The sequence below is a fragment of the Bubalus kerabau genome, chromosome 1 (assembly GCF_029407905.1).
Source record: "Bubalus kerabau isolate K-KA32 ecotype Philippines breed swamp buffalo chromosome 1, PCC_UOA_SB_1v2, whole genome shotgun sequence".
In the NCBI taxonomy this organism is placed as follows: Eukaryota; Metazoa; Chordata; class Mammalia; order Artiodactyla; family Bovidae; genus Bubalus; species Bubalus kerabau.
In genome coordinates this window covers 91896695-91915652 of record NC_073624.1, presented here as the reverse complement: position 1 = coordinate 91915652, position 18958 = coordinate 91896695, and the positions used below count along the sequence as shown (strand labels likewise).

Below are 18958 nucleotides of genomic sequence, written 5' to 3'. Positions count from 1 at the left end.
TCCTCAGTTATGTCCAACCACCTTCTTTATGATAAGCATTTTAAAAATCTTGGAATTTCCCTGGCCCTCCAATGGTTAAGACTCTGTGCTCCCAATGCAGGGGGCATGGGATCCCTCTACATAAAATAATAAATAAAATAAAATAAATGTATTTTGAAGCATTTTTTTTCCCTTCTTCTCTTTACCCTTTGTAAATAGAGAAGAGCAGGACATTATCTTCTAGGTAATATGGGAAAAATAATCCTCAGATCCTTTAACTTTCACTTACTGTTCTCTGCAAATATTTTCTTTTGAATTTCTCCTCCCTCATGACTGGAGCAGGGTTTTGGCCTTCTCTTCCATTAGGACTTTATGTGAAATGTAAGCTCCATTCTGTGAGACTACCACAGAAGACTGGCTTTCATCTCTGAAAGTTCACATTTTATTTCCACCGAGACATCACATGGCTTTTTCAAACCTGCCTTATAATCCCTAAAAATACTGTATTTGGGGGTCATTTCCTCACACTGACCAAATGAAGCAACTGAGTAGGTTGTGTTTCCCCTGTATTCCCACTTTATACCCCAGAGCCAATCCTTCTTAAGCTTTTTCTGATCTTTCCTGTAATTAATACCCATTTCCATGATTCTCCTCCCCTGTCCCTTCAGGATAGACAGGTAATATACTCTTGCAGAAAATTAAAAAGAACTACTCACATTCTCCAATCATCTACATTATTATTTCAGTAAGTGGACCATATCCTGGAGCCTGGAACTCTTTTCTATTTATAGCAATGTTTATTTAATAATTTTATTTATTCATGTACCTAAAAAGCCCCTGGCAGCCCAAAGTGGAAAGGCCCCTGAGAAACTTCTTTCCTTGTGACTGCACCTCCTTGCCAGCAGCTGAGATGGTGGGGGCGGTTTACTCAGAGACTGTGAATCTTAGGATAATCTTTCCTCTTTCACTTTCCTGCTATCTTTTTACCTCCTCCTAAGACACAGAGCCAGCCATTTTCAAGTAGACCAATACTTGTTTTTTCCTACCTAATTAGTCCAGTAGTACCTCAATTCCAGGGAGTCACTGCATAAATTGTACACAGTTGGGAAATTTAGAGGTAAAACAGTCTCGTGTTACTCAGGTGAAAAAGTGAAATGAAAGTGTGAGACCCCATGGACTACAGCACACCAGGCCCCCCTGTCCATGGAATTCTCCAGGCAAGAATATTGGACTGGGTTGTCATTCCTTTCTCCAGGGAAATCTAACCCAGGGATCAAACCCGGGTCTCCTTCATTGCAGGCAGATTCTTTACCATCCGAGCCACCAGGGAAGCCCATAATTGGTTTAATTTGGCCGAAAGCATTTGGCCTTTTCCAGTGTCTGTTTCCGGAGAAGGCAATGGCACCCCACTCCAGTACTCTTGCCTGGAAAATCCCATGGACAGAGGAGCTTGGTAGGCTGCAGTCCATGGGGTCGCTAAGAGTCGGACACGACTGAGCGACTTCACTTTCACTTTTCACTTTCATGCATTGGAGAAGGAAATGGCAACCCACTCCAGTGTTCTTGCCTGGAGAATCCCAGGGATGGGGAGCCTGGTGGGCTGCCGTCTATGGGGTTGCACAGAGTCGGACACGACTGAAGTGACTTAGCAGCAGCAGCAGTGTCTGTTTCTCCCACTTCAAGTCAGTGGGCTGCTTCCTAATCTGAACCCCATATGATTCTTTTGTAATACTAATCCTCCTACTCATTGGTGTGTGAGAGAGCCTACTAGAGCCCACAATTTAGATTTTTAGGAATTTGGTGAGCCAGTTAGACATCGCATTGGGCAGCTGAAATCAGCAATGATGGATGTATTTACATCATGGAAACTGGTGAATACTACAAATTAGGCTCTCATCTCCACTGTCAGCTGGTTGTTAAAACATTTTTCCATTGCCCCTACTTCCACTCTAGTCCAAATCAGGACATTTCTCTTAGTTCTTTAGAACTCTGATATTGGAAAAAAAAAAAGGACTTTTTTTTTTTTTTTTGGTCTCAGAGCTTGATTCATTGCTCTCCTCATAGCCAGCCAAAGCCCAGAAGCCCAGCTTGGCTTCTCCTCCCAATTTCAGCTTTCGGAATTACAAAAGGGTTACTACCTCTTAGCCCCTCCAATCCCAATCAACATCTTCTTTTCCAGTGTTTTTATTTCTTTGATTATAGAAGTCCCCAACTCCTGTTTAGCCACACTCCACCCCAGCATCCCACCTCCAGGACCAGTGTCTCCACTCAGCTTCCACCCTCAGGATGAACAGTTTACACAAAATCACTTGTTTACCTGTCACAATAAGTCTATGAGGTTATGAGGTAGAAACTACTGTTACCTCCACTTTACAGAAGAGAAAATTGAGGCTCGTGGGTTGAAGTAACTTATCTAAAGGCACATGCCGGCCCATGTTGCCTGCAGTCCAGCCTTCCTCGCTGGGATCCTCAGCCCTTTCCTCAGGAGGTTGGTTTTAAAGCTCTCATGTCTTAACCACTGTTCTTGTCTCTAAAAACATCCATATGAAACCACTTTTATATCTACAACTTTAATTACATGTTTATTTCTCCAAATCATCCAAACCTGTAATGATCCCATTCAGTTGTAAGAATACAATGAAGGAAAGAGGCTGGTACAGAGTTCTAACAGACACGGGCCATACTCAGAACTCTATTTTTACAGCACTTTAATATTTTGATCCTCTAGTCTGTGTTCTTTTTTCCTTACCCTCCAGCAATATTCTGTTGCAATACAGTCAGGAATGTAAACCATTTAGAAACCCTGGAAGGTCTTTGCTTGTTTCTGATCGATCAAGAGTTCCTCATTTAAAATTACACACCTCTTTGTTTTGGTAAGCTGTGGTCCCTACTGACCTTGTAAATGGGTTATGTGGAACAGCCTGTAACTACAAAAATCAGCTTGCTTACCCTTTTCCTTCAGCAGCTCCGTTTATTTGTACTGAACCCAAGGGACAGAGCCAGGTTCACACACTGTGGGAAAAAGAAAAAGAGAAGGAGGAAATTCTTTGTGTTCAAAACAAAGAAACAAATTTTATATTCAGGCTGCTCTTTCCCTTTATTGTGTCTGAAACAACTGATAGTAAACCACAGTTGTTTCAAAGAGGAAAAAAAATAACCTGGAACGTAGGTCACCTAACAAGCCATGAAACCTGTTTCCTTGATGCTGGTTTGCTTAATTGAGGGGTTTCATGGCCTCTGATCAGGGCCCAGGGAGCCTGCAATGGACTGAATGTATTCTGTCCCCTGCCCCTCTCCCCCAACCAACCCCAACCTAATTCATATGTTGAAATTCTGACCTTCACTGTAATGGTATTTGGAAGTGGGGCTAAGGGGGAATAATTAGGTCACGAGGTGGAGCCCTCATAAATGGAATTAGTGCCCTTATAAAAGGGACCCAGAGAGCTCTCTTGCCATTTGAGAGGATACAAGGATAAAATGGCAGTCTACAACAGGGAAGAGGGTCTGCACTGGAATTTGACCACGCTGGCACCCTGAACTTGGACTTCCAGCCTCCAGAACTGTGAGAAATAAATTTCTGTTGTTAATAAGCCACCCTGTTTATGGGATTTTGTTAGAGCAGACTGAACAAAGCCACAGCCTAACCCCAAGCACATTGTTGTGTGCGTGCTAAGTCACTTCAGTCATGTCCGATTCTTTGTGACCCAAGGACTGTAGGCCACAGACTCCTCTGTCCATGGGATTCTCCAGTCAAGAATACTACAGGGGTTGCCATATCCTCCTCCAAGGGTTCTTCCTGACCCAGGGATTGAACCCATGTCTCTTCTGTCTTCTGCACTGGCAGGAGGCTTCTCTACCACTAGTGCCACCTGGGAAGCCCAAGCTCATTGTTATGGAAGTCAAAGAAGATGAAGACCAAGTATAAGAAAAAGTTCAGTTCAGTTGCTCAGTCTTGTCTGACTCTTTGCAACCCCACGGACTGCAGCATACCAGGCCTCCCTGTCCATCACCAACTCCTGGAGTTTACTCAAAGTCATGTCCATTGAGTCAGTGATGCCATCCAACCATCTCATCCTCTGTTGTCTCCTTCCCCTCCCGCCTTCAATTTTTCCCAGCATCAGGATCGTTTCAAATGAGTCAGTTCTTCGCATCAGGTGGCCAAAGTATTGGAGTTTCAGCTTCAGCATCAGTCCTTCCAATGAATATTCAGGACTGATTTCCTTTAGGATGGACTGGTTGGATCTCCTTGCAGTCCAAGGGACTCTCAAGAGTCTTCTCCAACACTACAGTTTAAAAGCGTCAATTCTTCGGCACTCAGCTTTCTTTATAGTCCAACTCTCACATCCATACATGATTACCGGAAAAACCATAGCTTTGACTAGACAGTCCTTTGTTGGCAAAGTAATGTCTCTAAAGCTTTTTAATATGCTGTCTAGGTTGAAAGTAGTGGTTATTTATTAATGCTTAGACAGCAACAATAACAGGAAAACAATAGAATGAGAAAGACTAGAGATCTCTTCAAGAAAATTAGAGATACCAAGAGAACATTTCATGCAAAGATGGGCACAATAAAGGTCAGAAATGGTAAGGACTTAACGGAAGAGAAGATATTAAGAAGAGGTGGCAAGGATACACAGAACTGTCCAAAAAAGATCTTCATGACCCAGATAACCACGATGGTGTGATCACTCACCTAGAGCCAGATATCCTGGAATGCAAAGTCAAGTGAGCCTTAGGAAGCATCACTACGAACAAAGCTAGTGCAGGTGATGGAATTCCAGTTGAGCTATTTCGAATCCTAAAAGATGATGCTGTGAAAGTGCTGCCCTCAATATGCCAGCAAATTTGGAAAACTCAGCAGTGGCCACAGGACTGGAAAAGGCCAATTTTCATTCCAATCCCAAAGAAGGGCAATGCCAAGAAATGCTCAAACTACCACACAATTGCACTCATCTCACACACTAGCAAAGTAATGGTCAAAATTCTCCAAGCCAGGCTTCAACAGTACGTGAACTGAGAACTTCCAGATGTTCAAGCTGGATTTAGAAAAGGAAGAGGAACCAGAGATCAAATTGCCAACATCCACTGGATCACTGAAAAAGCAAAACATCTACTTCTGCTGTATTGACTATGCCAAAGCCTTTTACTGTGTGGATCACAACAAACTGTGGAAAATTCTAAAAGAGACGGGAATACCAGACCACCTTACCTGCCTCCTGAGAAATCTGTTTGCAGGTCAAGAAGCAACAGTTAACTGGACAAGGAACAAGAGACTGGTTCCAAATAGGGAAAGGAGTACATCAAGCCTGCATATTGTCATTCTGCTTATTTAATTTCTATGCAGAGTATATCATGTGAAACGCTGGGCTGGAAGAAGCACAAGCTGGAATCAAGATTGCTGGGAGAAATATCAGTAACCTCAGATATGCAGATAATACCACCCTATGGCAGAAAGCGAAGAAGAACTAAAGAGCCTTTTGATGAAAGTGGAAGAGGAGAGTGAAAAAGCTGGCTTAAAACTCAACATTCAGAAAACTAAGATCATAGCACCAGTCTCATCACTTCATGGCAAATAGATGGGGAAACAATGGAAACAGTGACAGACTTTATTTTCTGTCTTTGATAAAATCACTGCAGATGGTGACTGCAGCCATGAAATTAAAGATGCTTGCTCCTTGGAAGAAAAGTTATGACCAACCTAGACAGCATATTAAAAAGCAGAGACATTACTTTGCTAACAAAGGTCTGTCTAGTCAAAGCTATGGTTTTTTCAGGAGTCATGTATGGATGTGAGAGTTGGACTATAAAGAAAGCTGAGCACCAAAGAATTGATGCTTTTGAACTGTAGTGATGAAGACTCCTGAGAGTCCGTTGGACTGCAAAGAGATCAAACTAGTCCATCCTAAAGGAGATGAGTCCTGAGTGTTCATTGGAAGGACTGATGCTGAAGCTGAAACTCCAATACTCTGGTCACCTGATGCGAAGAACTGACTCACTTGAAAAGACCCTGATGCTGGGAAAGATTGAAGGCAGGAGAAGGGGACGACAGAGGATGAGATGGTTGGATGGCATCACTGACCGGATGGACATGAGTTTGAGTAAGCTCCGAGAGTTAGTGATGGACAGGGAGGCCTGGCATGCTGCAGTCCATGGGGTCACAGAGTCGGACACAACTGAGTGACTGAATTGACTGAGACAGCAACAGAATCATTCTGACCTCTAGAGACAAAGACAGAGTGAAATGCAAAGTGAAAGACGCTGGCAGGTTGGGGAGGCAAAGATTAGAATAACAACCTATTGAAGTAACAACTTTATTGACTCCTCACTGACAAGAATGTAAACTCTCAAAGCCATTATAACTACTAGGAACTGGGAATTCTGGTTTCTAGTGTGAATAGATAAGATGACCTTTGGTAAGGTCCCTTCCTATATTGCATCTGAGTTTCCCCATTGGCAGTGTGAGGATAATAACTGATCTAAAACAAATCTCTGAATAAGTAGATCCCTGGATTGAGGGTTGGGAGATCTAGATTCTAGTTCTAGTACAACTTACTGAATGGATCTTAGTTTCATCATTTGTAAAATAAAACATAGCTTCTAAGTTTCCTTATACAATTTAGTTACTTTACATAGTGCCCTGAAAACATAAAGATTTTCTAGAAATGCAAAATTACATTATTCTGTTTTACACAACATATATTTATCTGGCCCCTAGTGTGTACTAAGCACCGTACTAGAAATTAAGGAAAAGACAAAGCCTCTGAGGAGATCATACTGCATTTGGGGAAGAGAAGTGACGTAGGAAGAAAAATGAAACCTAGTGAGGATGCTAGAGAGTAATGAGTGCTGTTTTAGCTAAACACGAAGGCCTCTCTGACTTGAAGGAAGAGCTGAGCCATGTGACTGTCTGGGGGAAGAGTGTTCCAGGCAGAGGAAATGGCTAGAGAGTGAGAATGAGGGGAAAAGCAGCAGAAAAGGTTAGAGAGAGAGGGGAGTCCAGACTGTGCAGGTCCTTAGAGGCTACCATAAGGAATTTGGCTTTCTCTCTGCATGAGGTTGGAAGTCATTGGCCCAACATCATGATAAAATTAGACTTTTGTTTTAACAGGGTCACTCAGGCCTCTATGCTTAGAATAGACTCTAGGGAGCTAAGAATGGAAGCAGGTGACCAATTAAATGGCTACTGTAATAATCTGAGCAGGAACCCAGGGCAGCAGCTGAGGAGATGATGAGATGTGGCCCAATTCTGGTTAGGAGTTTCTGATGGATTGGATGTGGGTTGTGAGAAAACATTCAAGAATGATGCCCCCTAATCGGGGCTTCCCCGGTGGTCCAACAGTTAAGAATCCACCTTGCAGTGCATGGGACATGGGTTTGATCCCTGATCTGGGAAGACCCTACATGCCACAGGCAACTAAGTCCATGTGCCACAACTACTAAGCCCATGCTCTAGTGCTCTCCAGCCACAACTGGGGAGCCTACAGGCCCTAGAGCCCATGCTCTGCAACAAGAGAAGCCACCGCAATGAGAAGCCCATACACTGCAACTAGGGAGTAGCCCCTGCTCGCTGCAACTAGAGAAAACCCATGCAGCAACAAAGACCCAGTGCAGACAAAAATAAATATATAAAATAAAATTGTAAAACTTTAAGAGTGACCCCAAGGGTTTGGGTCTGAACAACTGGAAAAGTGGAGTTGATACTAAGATGAGGAACAGTTTGCAAGGAGCAGGTCTAAGGGCGGTAAGGAACAGGAAGTTCATGGTTTGCTTTGAACATGGTGAGGATGAGATGCCTAACAGACATCAAGTGGAGGACATAAGGAAGCAATGAATCAATATGCATAAGAATCCTAGGGTGGAAAGGGACCAGGACTTCCAACACGAATTCTCAAGTTTCTACATTAGGGAATCTAGCCTCGGTAGAACTAGGAGTGCTTGACAACAGCCCAGTGGCAGAAAAGGATCAGATCAGATCAGATCAGTCACTCAGTCGTGTCCAACTCTTTGCGACCCCATGAATTGCAGCATGCCAGGCCTCCCTGTCCATCACCAACTCCCGGAGTTCACTCAGACTCACATTCACCGAGTCAGTGATGCCATCCAGCCATCTCATCCTCTGTCGTCCCCTTCTCCTCTTGCCCCCAATCCCTCCCAGCATCAGAGTCTTTTCCAATGAGTCAACTCTTCGCATGAGGTGGCCAAAGTACTGGAGTTTCAGCTTTAGCATCATACCTTCCAAAGAAATCCCAGGGCTGATCTCCTTCAGAATGGACTGGCTGGATCTCCTTGCAGTCCAAGGGACTCTCAAGAGTCTTCTCCAACACCACAGTTCAAAAGCATCAATTCTTCAGTGCTCAGCTTTCTTCACAGTCCAACTCTCACATCCAAAAAAGGATACTGAGACTCAAAACCGTCAGCAGAAAAGGATACTGAGACTCAAAACCGTCTTGAGGAAAGAAGTCTAGACTAGAGATGTATTTTAAGACATTTCAAGTATTAATACATTTCAAGTATTTTTTTAAAGTGTATGTTGTTGTTTCTTTTCTTTCTTTAATATTTATTTATTTTGGCTGCACTAGGTCTTAGTGGCAGCATGCAGGATTTTTAGCTGTGGCGCATGGGATCTATTTCCCTGACCAGGAATCGAACCTGGGCCCCCTGCATTGGGAACTTACTGTGTTAGCTGCTAGACCACCAGGGAAGTGCCAAGGCCCCATGTATTGATGTGAGACCACATATTGTGCTCCTGTACAAATTGGAACTGGAGACTGTAAGCCCATTACAGTTTAGCCATCCAAGGAATTTGATCTGAGAGTTAGTTTCCCCTATGCCTGAGTTAGAACATAACTAATCTGCCTCATTCCCTTATGTCCCAATGTGGCATATGCAAACCTAAGATTCTGGACAGTGTCAATGAAAAATTAATCAATCAATCTAAGAAAGGAATGGAAAATTTTATTTGAGCCAAATTTGAGGATCATAACCCAGAAAGCAAAACTCAGAAAGCTCTGAGAACTCTTCTGTCCATTAGAAGTCAAGGCACAGTTATGTAAGTTTTTTGAGACAGAGGGCTGTACACTAAATGAAGTATTACTGACAGTTTACATGATCTAGATCTAGGTGTCATTGTGGTGAGTCATGTGACCCCTCACAAGCTCAAGAAGGAATGTTATCTTTTAAGGAGTTGTCTTGTTGATGCTAGGAGAAGGTTTCTCTTTATGGTTGAGCAGGTATTCCTGCTGATGGGGGAGGTTTAGTCAATCATGATGTAGATATAAAATGCACAGTGGGAGGGGAGGACAACAGGCAGAAAGACTTTTTTATGTTTAGATTTTTCTTGTCTTGACATAAAATATGAATGTTATTTCACAACAGTTTATAAGTAATCCCAATAGGAGCATCAAACTTTTAGAGGTGTTTACAATGTAGAATTTGTAGAAATTAGTGTCTAATTGGATTGGGGAGTGAGGGATAGGAAAAGGCTCTGAATTTCCTATCTCGGGAGCCTAGGTTGGCAATCATAATAGGAAATACCAGAGGAGGTGGGGGTAGGAGTTACTTCTGTTTATTTATTAATTTATTATATAAGAGGCTGAAGCTAGATTGCTTTTGGCCTTCCAGTAGAGTGTTTTGGACACCATCAGAACAAACAAGTAGGTTTAGTAAGTAAGGGGGTCTGTATCTGGAGCTCAAGAATGATTTAAAGTACCATTGTTTCTATGTGATCAATTTTATAACCTGTTGCTGCTGCTGCTAAATCACTTCAGCTGTGTCCAACTCTGTGTGACCCCATAGATGGCAGCCCACCAGGCTCCCCGTCCCTGGGATTCTCCAGGCAAGAACACAGTAGTAGGTTGCCATTTCCTTCTCCAATGCATGAAAGTGAAAAGTGAAAGTGAAGTCACTCTGTCGTGTCCGACTCCTAGTTAACCCATGGACTGCAGCCCACCAGGCTCCTCCGTCCATGGGATTTTCCAGGCAAGAGTACTGGAGTGGGTTGCCATTGCCTTCTCCCTTTATAACCTGTTACATTATATAAATCAACCCATAGAAGTAGCTCATTGTGCTTTCCACCTTTACAGAGAGACACAGGAAGATAAGCTAATCTATCCCCTTCCTCAAAGACTTGAACTTCTCTCAGTCTTCACTCCTCACTGCTGTATAACTCTTATCCATCTTTTACTCCTTTCCCAAGGAAAGAGGTGCTTCCAATTGCTTCTGTATCCTTCAAGCTCCTAGTCTTCATTTACCTGCTCAGTCCCCGCAGATAACCTAGATTCCTAATGTAGTGATAGGATTAAAGAATTCAATCTGAGCTCCAATAGCTTTCATCCCATCCTCCACAAACTGTTTGTCTTTCTTGTTCCTTATATTATTCTCTCTCTTTTCTCACTAAGGTCCCCTCCAATTTTATTAATACTAATCCCTCCCACTTGAGCCCTAGTTTATATTCCTGCTGACAGCCTCTGGGAACTCGCTTTATTAATTAACCCCTTTGCTTGACCCTTAATTCTCTTTGTTTACACAAATTACTCCTAAACCACCATAGTGTCATTTCCTGTTTGAGTAACTATCCTATATCTCTTCCCTTTTATTCAAATTTGTGGGTTTTTCCCAGAGAAGGCAATGGCACCCCACTCCAGTACTCTTGCCTGGAAAATCCCACGGACGGAGGAGCCTGGTAGGCTGCAGTCCATGGGGTTGCTAAGAGTCAGGCACAACTGAGCGACTTCACTTTGACTTTTCACTTTCATGCATTGGAGAAGGAAATGGCAACCCACTCCAGTGTTCCTGCCTGGAGAATCCCAGGGACGGGGGACCCTGATGGGCTGCCATCTATGGGGTCGCACAGAGTCGGACACGACTGAAGCGACTTAGCAGCAGCAGCAGCAGTGGGTTTTTCCATCCGCGGTCAATTTTTCCATTTTAAGCATCCCACCATCCAATTACCATCTCCACCTTTCCAGTAAGAGAAAACCAATCCCAACAATGCTTCCCCTTAAGGAGGCTGAGAGACGCCGATCGTGCCACCGTTTTACTGTCCTTTACCCTCTGTCCTCACACCTCTCCTCGCACAGTCCATCACTATAATCTTACACTCTTGCTTACACCTGCAACTCCCTAGTTCCGTTTTCTTTGTCGTGTTCACTTAGCAAAACTTCAAACCTAATTAAATCTCTACCTACCCCATGCCTACAGGCATGGCTGTGGCGAGCTGACAGATCCACTTAAAATTCATGATCACTAACCTCCAGGGGGCCTTCCATTGCTTAGCTATTATATTTCCCTAAGTCCCTTCACTTTCCCATTCTCCTAAACACTTTTTAAAACGTCTTCTTCAGGATCCTCAAACCCTCCAAAGTTCTTCCCATTCTCACGTTCAGTTCATAACTTTGCATCTTTATTCACTGGGAAAATAGAACCAATCAAAAGAGGCTGTCCACAAGCTCCCAATATTATGCTTTCCTTGCTAAAACATAATTTTCAAAAAGTTAAAATCATGGGACTTCCTAGTAGTACAGTGGCTAAGATTCCAAGCTCCCAGTGCATGGGGCTTGGGTTCAATCCCTGGTTGGGAAACTAGATTCTGCATGCTGCAACTAAGACCTGGCACAGCCAAATAAATAAATAAATATATTTTAAAAAGTTAAAATCATAACATATATATAGAGAATTAAACATGTGCTCAAGATTTACTGACTAAGGAACCAGTAAAATGATAAAGTTGGTGCAAAGAGCATTTAAGGAACAGGAGTTGTTATATTTCATCAGGAAAGGTACCTTAAAAATATTAGAATAAGGCTGCTAGGTAGAAACAAAACTGATAATGCCCTTCAAGGGAAAACAAAAAAATCATAACCTGTGAGGCTATCTTTTCCATAGGGCAAAAACCATTTGTATTTCTCTCGGATGAACAGTGTGCATCACTGTTAAGTTTTCTGTAAGAAACAGGATTGTTAAATATCCTAATCAGGACTTCCCTGGTAGTCCAGTGGATAAGAATCCTCCAGCCAATGCAGGGGACACAAGTTTGATTCCTGATACAGGAAGATCCCACACGCTGCAGGGCAACCAAGCCCATGCGCCACAACTACTGAAGCCGACCCGCTTAGAGCCTGTGCTCCGAAACAAGTGAAGCCATCCCAGTGAGAAGTCTGCACACAGCAAAGAGTAGCCCCTGCCTGCCGCAACTAGAGAAAGCCCGTGCACTGCAACGAAGACCTAGCTCAGCCAAAAATAAATAAATATACCTTTAAAAAAAAATCTAAAAAAACAATCCTAATCAGTAATAAGTAGAAAGTCAAGCAAAGGTGGCTGCCCTTAGAAAATGAGACAATCCCCAGAGGGCCTGCTGGACAGAGCCCAGCTCTTCACTAAAAAGATACCCGGCAATCCTGTTAGCATGATTTCAAAATTTGGGATAGTTCTTCTTAACCATTTACCTATTTGTGATTGTCCCACGCACTCCTGCCTGTCTTCTAGCTTCTGACAATAAACTGTCCATGCTCTCACTCAAGGTCAATATTTCCATTTGTATATGAAAGGCAAAGATATACCCAACTGAATTCAGAGTTCCAGAGAATAGCGAGGAGGGATAAAAAGGCCTTCTTACCTGAACAATGAAAAAATGTAGAGGAAAACAAGAATGGGAAAGACTAGAGATCTCGTCAAGAAAATTGGAGAGATCAAGGGAACATTTCATGCAAGAATGGGCATGATAAAGGAAGAAATGGTAAAGACCTAAAAGAAGCAGAAGAGACTAAGAAGTGGTGGCAAGAATTCACAGAAGAACTAAACAATAAAGGTCTTAATGACCTGAATAACCACGATGATGTGATCTGGGTCTGTGCCTAGACCCAGACATCCTGGAGTGTGAAGTCAAGTAGGCCTTGGGAAGCACTGCTACAAATAAAGTGAGCAATTTCAACTCCTAAAAGATGATGCTGTTCAAGTGCTGCACTCAATATGCCAGCAAATTTGGAAAACTCAGCAGTGGCCACAGGACTGGAAAAGGTCAGTTTTCATTCCAATACCAAAGAAGGGCAATGCCAATGTTCAAACTACACTGCACAATTGTGCTCATTTCACACGCTAGCAAGGTAATGCTCAAAATTCTTCAAGCCGGACTTCAGCAGTAGGTGAACCAAGAACTTCCAGATGAACAAGCTGGGTTTAGAAAAGGTAGACGAACTAGAGATCAAATTGCCAACATTCGTTGAATCATAGAGAAAGCAAGGGAATTCCAGAAACACACTTATTTCTGCCTTATTGACTACACTAAAGCTTTTGACTATGTGGATCACAACTAACTATGGAAAATTCTTAAAGAGATGGAAATAACAGAGCACCTTACTTGTCTCCTGAGAAACCTGTATGCAGGTCAAGAAGAAACAGTTAGAACTGAACATGGACCAACTGACTGGTTCCAAATTGGGAAAGGAGTACGTCAAGGCTGTATACTGTCACCCTGCTTATTTAACTTCTATGCAGAGTACATCATGTGAAATGCTGGGCTGGTTGAATCACAGCTAGAACCAAGATTGCCAGGGGAAATATCAACAACCTCAGATATACAGATACCACCACTCTAATGGCAGAAAGCGAGGAGAAACTAAAGAGCCTCTTGATGAAGGTGAAAGAGGAGAGTGAAAAAGCTGGCTTGAAACTCAGCATTCAAAAAACTAAGATCATGGCATCCAGTCCCATCACTAAATGGCTAATAAATGGGGGAAAAGTGGAAGCAGTGACAGATTTTATTTTCTTGGGCTCCAAAATCACTGCAGACAGTGACTGCAGCCATGAAATTAAAAGACACTTGTTCCTTGGAAGAAAAGTTATGACCAACCTAGACAGCATATTAAAAAGCCAAGATATCAATTTGCCGACAAAAGTCCATATCGTCAAAGCTATGGTTTTTCCATGAGTCATGTATAGATGTGAGAATTGGACCATAGAGAAGGCTGAGCACTGAAGAATTGATGCTTTTGAATTATGGTGTTGGAGAAGACTCTTGAATCCCTTGGACAGCAAGGACATCAAGCCAGTCAATCCTAAAGGAAATTAAACCTGAATATTCATTGGAAGGACTGATGCTGAAGCTGAAGCTCCAATACTTTGGGTACCTCATGCGAAGAGCCAACTCAGTGGAAAAGAGCCTGATGCTAGGAAACACGGAAGGCAAAAAGATAAGAGGGTGGCAGAGGATGAAATGGTTAGATTACATCACCAACTCAATGGATACAAATTTGAGCAAATTCTGGGAGACAGTGAAGGACAGGGGAGCCTGGCATGCTGCAGTCCACGGGGTCACAAAGAGTCTGACACAACTTAGCAACTGAACAACATTATATCCCATCCACTTTTGCCCACTCAAGGATTTTACTCTAGTGATTCTCTTTTCTGTCTTCTGCATCAATTTCCCACCTCTAGTCTATGTTTTCTTTTAGCATTAAGACCTGCTCCTCCATCTCCAAAACAACCTCTCTCGATTTCACTTCTGCCTGTGGCTATTATCCCATTCTCCTTATCATCATAGCAAAAAATTATGTACCAACAATACCTCTAGTTTCCACCCCTTATTCCTCGAACCCACTGGAATCAGCCTTTAACCCTCATCACTTCTCCAAAGGTCACCCATGACCCCAAGTTTACCAAATCTAATGGTCAGTTCCCAGTTATTTTACTTAAAATATCAGCATCATCTGACACTGTGAAACACTTAACACTTTCTTCATTTAGTTTTTTTTTCTGGTTTTCTTCCTGGCTGTAATTTCTCAGTTGCTATTGTTGTTTCCTTCTTGGTTCCTAAACTCTTCCAACAATTCATTATTATTATTAGCTGCACCGCATGGCATGTGGAACCCTAGTACCCTGACAAGGTAGCAAACCTGTGCCCCCTGCAGTGGAAGTGTGGAGTCTTAGCCACTGGATCATCAAGAAAGTCCCTCCTAAACTCCTAATGTCAAGGGTTCAAGGTCTCCTTTCATTTCTATGTACAGTGACTCCTTACTCATCTAGTCTCTTGCTATGAGGGAGGTTTGTGATATTATATAGGAGGCAGTGATCAAGACTATCCCCAAGAAAAGGAAATGCAAAAAGGCAAAATGGCTGTCTGAGGAGGCCTTACAAAGAACTGAGAAAAGAAGAGAAGTGAAAGGCAAAGGAGAAAAGGAAAGATATACCCATCTGAATGCAAAGAATAGCAAGGAGATATAAGAAAGCCTTCCTCAGTGATCAATGCAAAGAAATAGAGGAAAACAACAGAATGGGAAAGACTAGAGATCTCTTCAAGAAAATTAGAGATACCAAGGGAACATTTCATGCAAAGATGGCCACAATAAAGGACAGAAATGGTATGGACCTAAATACCATTCTTCTCTTCTGGGACCTAAATCCCAGAAGAGAAGATATTAAGAGGTGGCAAGAATACACAGAAGAACTATCCAAAAAAGATCTTCATGACCCAGATAACCACAATGGTGTGATCACTCACCTAGACCCAGACATCCTGGAATGCAAAGTCAAGTGGCCCTTAGGAAGCACCACTACAAGCAAAGCTAGTGCAGGTGATGGAATTCCAGTTGAGCTATTTCAAATCCTGGAAGATGATGCTGTGAAAGTGCTGCACTCAATATGCCAGAAAATTTGGAAAACACAGCAGTGGCCACAGGACTGGAAAAGGTCAGTTTTCATTCCGATCCCAAAGAAAGGCAATGCCAAAGAATGTTCAAACTACAGCACAATTGCACTAATCTCACACACTAACAGAGTAATGCTCAAAGATTTTCAAGCCAGGCTTCAACAGTATGTGAATTGAGAAATTCCAGATGTTCAAGCTGGATTTAGAAAAGGCAGAGGAACCAGAGATCAAATTGCCAACATCTGCTGGATCATCAAAAAAGCAAGTTCCAGAAAAACATCTACTTCTGCTTTATTGACTATGCCAAAGCCTTTGTGTGGATCAACAAACGGTGGAAGATTCTTCAAGAGATTGGAATACCAGACCACCTTATCTGCCTCTTGAGAAATCTGTATGCAGGTCAAGAAGCAATAGTTATAACTGGACAAGGAAAAACCGACTGGTTCCAAATTGGGAAAGGAGTACATCAAGGCTGTATACTGTTACCCTGTTTATTTAACTTCTATGCAGAGTACATCATGCGAAATGCCAGGCTGGATGAAGTACAAGCTGGAATCAAGATTGCTGAGAGAAATATCAATAACCTCATATACACAGATGACACCACCCTTATGGCAGAAAGTGAAGAGGAACTGAAGAGTTCTTGATGAAAGTGAAAGAGGAGAGTGAAAAAGCTGGCTTAAAACTCAACATTCAAAAAACTAAGCTCATAGCATCTGGTCCCATTGCTTCATGGCAAATAGATGGGGAAACAATGGAAACAGTGACAGACTTTATTTTCTGTCTGTGATAAAATCACCGCAGATGGTGATTGCAGCCATGAAATTAAAGACGCTTGCTCCTTGGAAGAAAATTATGACCAACCTAGACAGCATATTAAAAAGCAGAGACATTACTTTGCCAACAAAGGCCCATCTAGTCAAAGCTATGGTTTTTCCAGTAGTCATTTATGGATGTGAGAGTTGGACTATAAAGAAAGCTGAGTGCTGAAGAATTGATGCTTTTGAAGTGTGCTGTTGGAGAAGACTCTTGAGAGTCGCTGGACTGCAAGGAGATCAAGCCAGTCAATCCTGAAGGAAATCAGTCCTGAATATTCACTGGAAAGACTGATGCTGAAGCTGAAACTCCAATACTTTTGCCACCTGATGCGAAGAACTGACTCATTGGAAAAGACCCTGATGCTGGGAAAGATTGAAGGCAGGAGGTGAAGGGGACAACAGAGGCTGAGATGGTTGGATGGCATCACCGACTTGATGGATATGAGTTTGAGCAAGCTCTGGGAGTTGGTGATGGACAGGGAAGCCTGGCGTGCTGCAGTTCATGGGGTTGCAAAGAGTTGGACACGACTGAGTGACTGAACTGAACTGAACACCAATAGAAATTTAAGTCGCCAACTTAGAATGCTTTCCAGAATTGCAGACCCATGTATCCAACTGCCTGTTGGAATTCTCTGCTTAGATATCTAATAGATTCTTAAACCTAAATTCTTAATCTTCTGCCTAAACATGCTCCTCCCTTTCCCATCTCAATTAATTGCAATGTCATTTTTCCTGTCACCTGGGCCCAAAACTTTGGAGTCATCACTGACTCATCTTTTACTATCACTCCCATCAGTATGTCAGCAAATCCCATTAGATCTACCTTGAAATATATCTACTGTATTTCCACTTTTCATTATCTCCACTATAGCCACTCTGAACCAGTGCCACTTTTGTGTTAAATAAATATTTTTAGTGTGCCATTTAAGTCTTATGTAGGTTTACCATATATTTTAAAATTATTTTCTTAATGGTTACTATACAGATTATGAAACACATCTTAACTCACTACTATCTATTGCAGATTAATCCTAACTTAATTTCAGGAAAATATAGAAACTTTGGTCCAATATAACTCTACCCACACTTTCCTTTGTGCTATAATATATATCTCAAATATATATTCATATTAACACTTAATATTATTTATCATATAGTTATATCTATACTACTCAATATATTATTAGGTATTTTATTATTTCACATTATGACTCATCAATATAGTGTTATAATTATTGCTTCATACAATTTCATATTTTTAAAAGATGTTTTGTGAAGAAACAAGAAATATATATTTATATTGTCTTTTTATTCAAGTATAATTGATTTACAATGTTGAGTTAGTGTCAGGTGGACAGCAAACTGATTAAGAAATATACATACATATTCCTTTTCAGATTCCTTTCCCTTATAGGATATTATAAAATATTGAGTACAGAGCTATAGCACTATATAATCCTTTATATTAACCCATTTCCAGTGCTCTTCATTTCTTTTTAAAAATTTTTATTTATTCATTTCTTCCTTTGGATTTGGGTTATTAATACCATCTGATATCCTTTCCTGTCAGCCTGAAGAACTCCTTTTAGCATTTCTTGAGGGCACTTTCCTCAAAATTGTTTATCTGGGTATGTTTTAATTTCTCTTTCATTTTTGAAGGAAGGTTTGTGGGATATAAAATTCTTGGTTGAAAAAAAATTCTTGGTAGATAGTTTTGTCTTTCACACTTTGAATATTCCATTCCACTGCCTCCCAGCCTTCATTGTTTCAGATGAGAAATTAATAATTACACTGATGTTCCATTGTGCATGATGGTGGTTTTCTTTTGATGTCGTAAAGATTTTTTGTTGTGTGTTTTTTAGCAGTTTGCATGCTGTGTTTAGGTGTGGATCTCTGTAGTTATCCTAGTTGGGTTGGTTGAGCTACATGCATGTGTAGATTAATGTTTTCAATCAAATTTGCCAAGTTTTCAGACATTATTTTTTCAAGTATTTTTTTCTAACCTTTTCTTTCCTCTTCCATTACACGTATGTTGGTCTGTTGCCCCACAAGTCTCTGAGGCTCCGCTCACTTTTGTTCCATTCTCATTCTTCCTGTTCTTCAGTAGATAATTTGTTGCTCTCTCTTCAAATTCACTGCTTCTTTTTCTCTGCTATCTTGAATCTGCTTTTCAGCCCTTCTAGTGAATTTTTCAAGTATTTTTTCTACATTTTTAATCATTTAAAATTTTTTAAATAATGTGTTTTCTTATTGAGTATCTTCATTTATTAATATTATTGTCCTACTTTCTTTTGATTCTTTAAACACAATTTCTTTTAGTTCTTTGAACATAACTGCTTTGATGTCTTTGCCTGCTAAATCCAACTTCTTGGGACACTGAGAGAGAGTTTCTACTGATTTTTGCTTTTCCTCAGAATGGGTCATACTTTCCTATCTCCACATATTTTATTTGAAAGCTAGATTTTTAAAAACTGTATTGTAGCAACTCTGGATTCCAATTTTTCTCCCTCCAGGCTATCTT

General features: G+C 41.4%; 1 long non-coding RNA gene across 1 annotated transcript in view; it reads right to left on the bottom strand.

Moving 5' to 3' along the window:
- Window positions 1-8091: 8091 nt before the first annotated feature.
- The window catches only part of LOC129653292 (uncharacterized), a 61047-nt gene continuing 50180 nt past the window's right edge, over window positions 8092-18958 (bottom strand). Inside the window, exon 5 of the long non-coding RNA XR_008715042.1 lies at window positions 8092-8445. This is a non-coding gene — a long non-coding RNA (uncharacterized LOC129653292). The remainder of the gene's footprint in view (window positions 8446-18958) is intronic.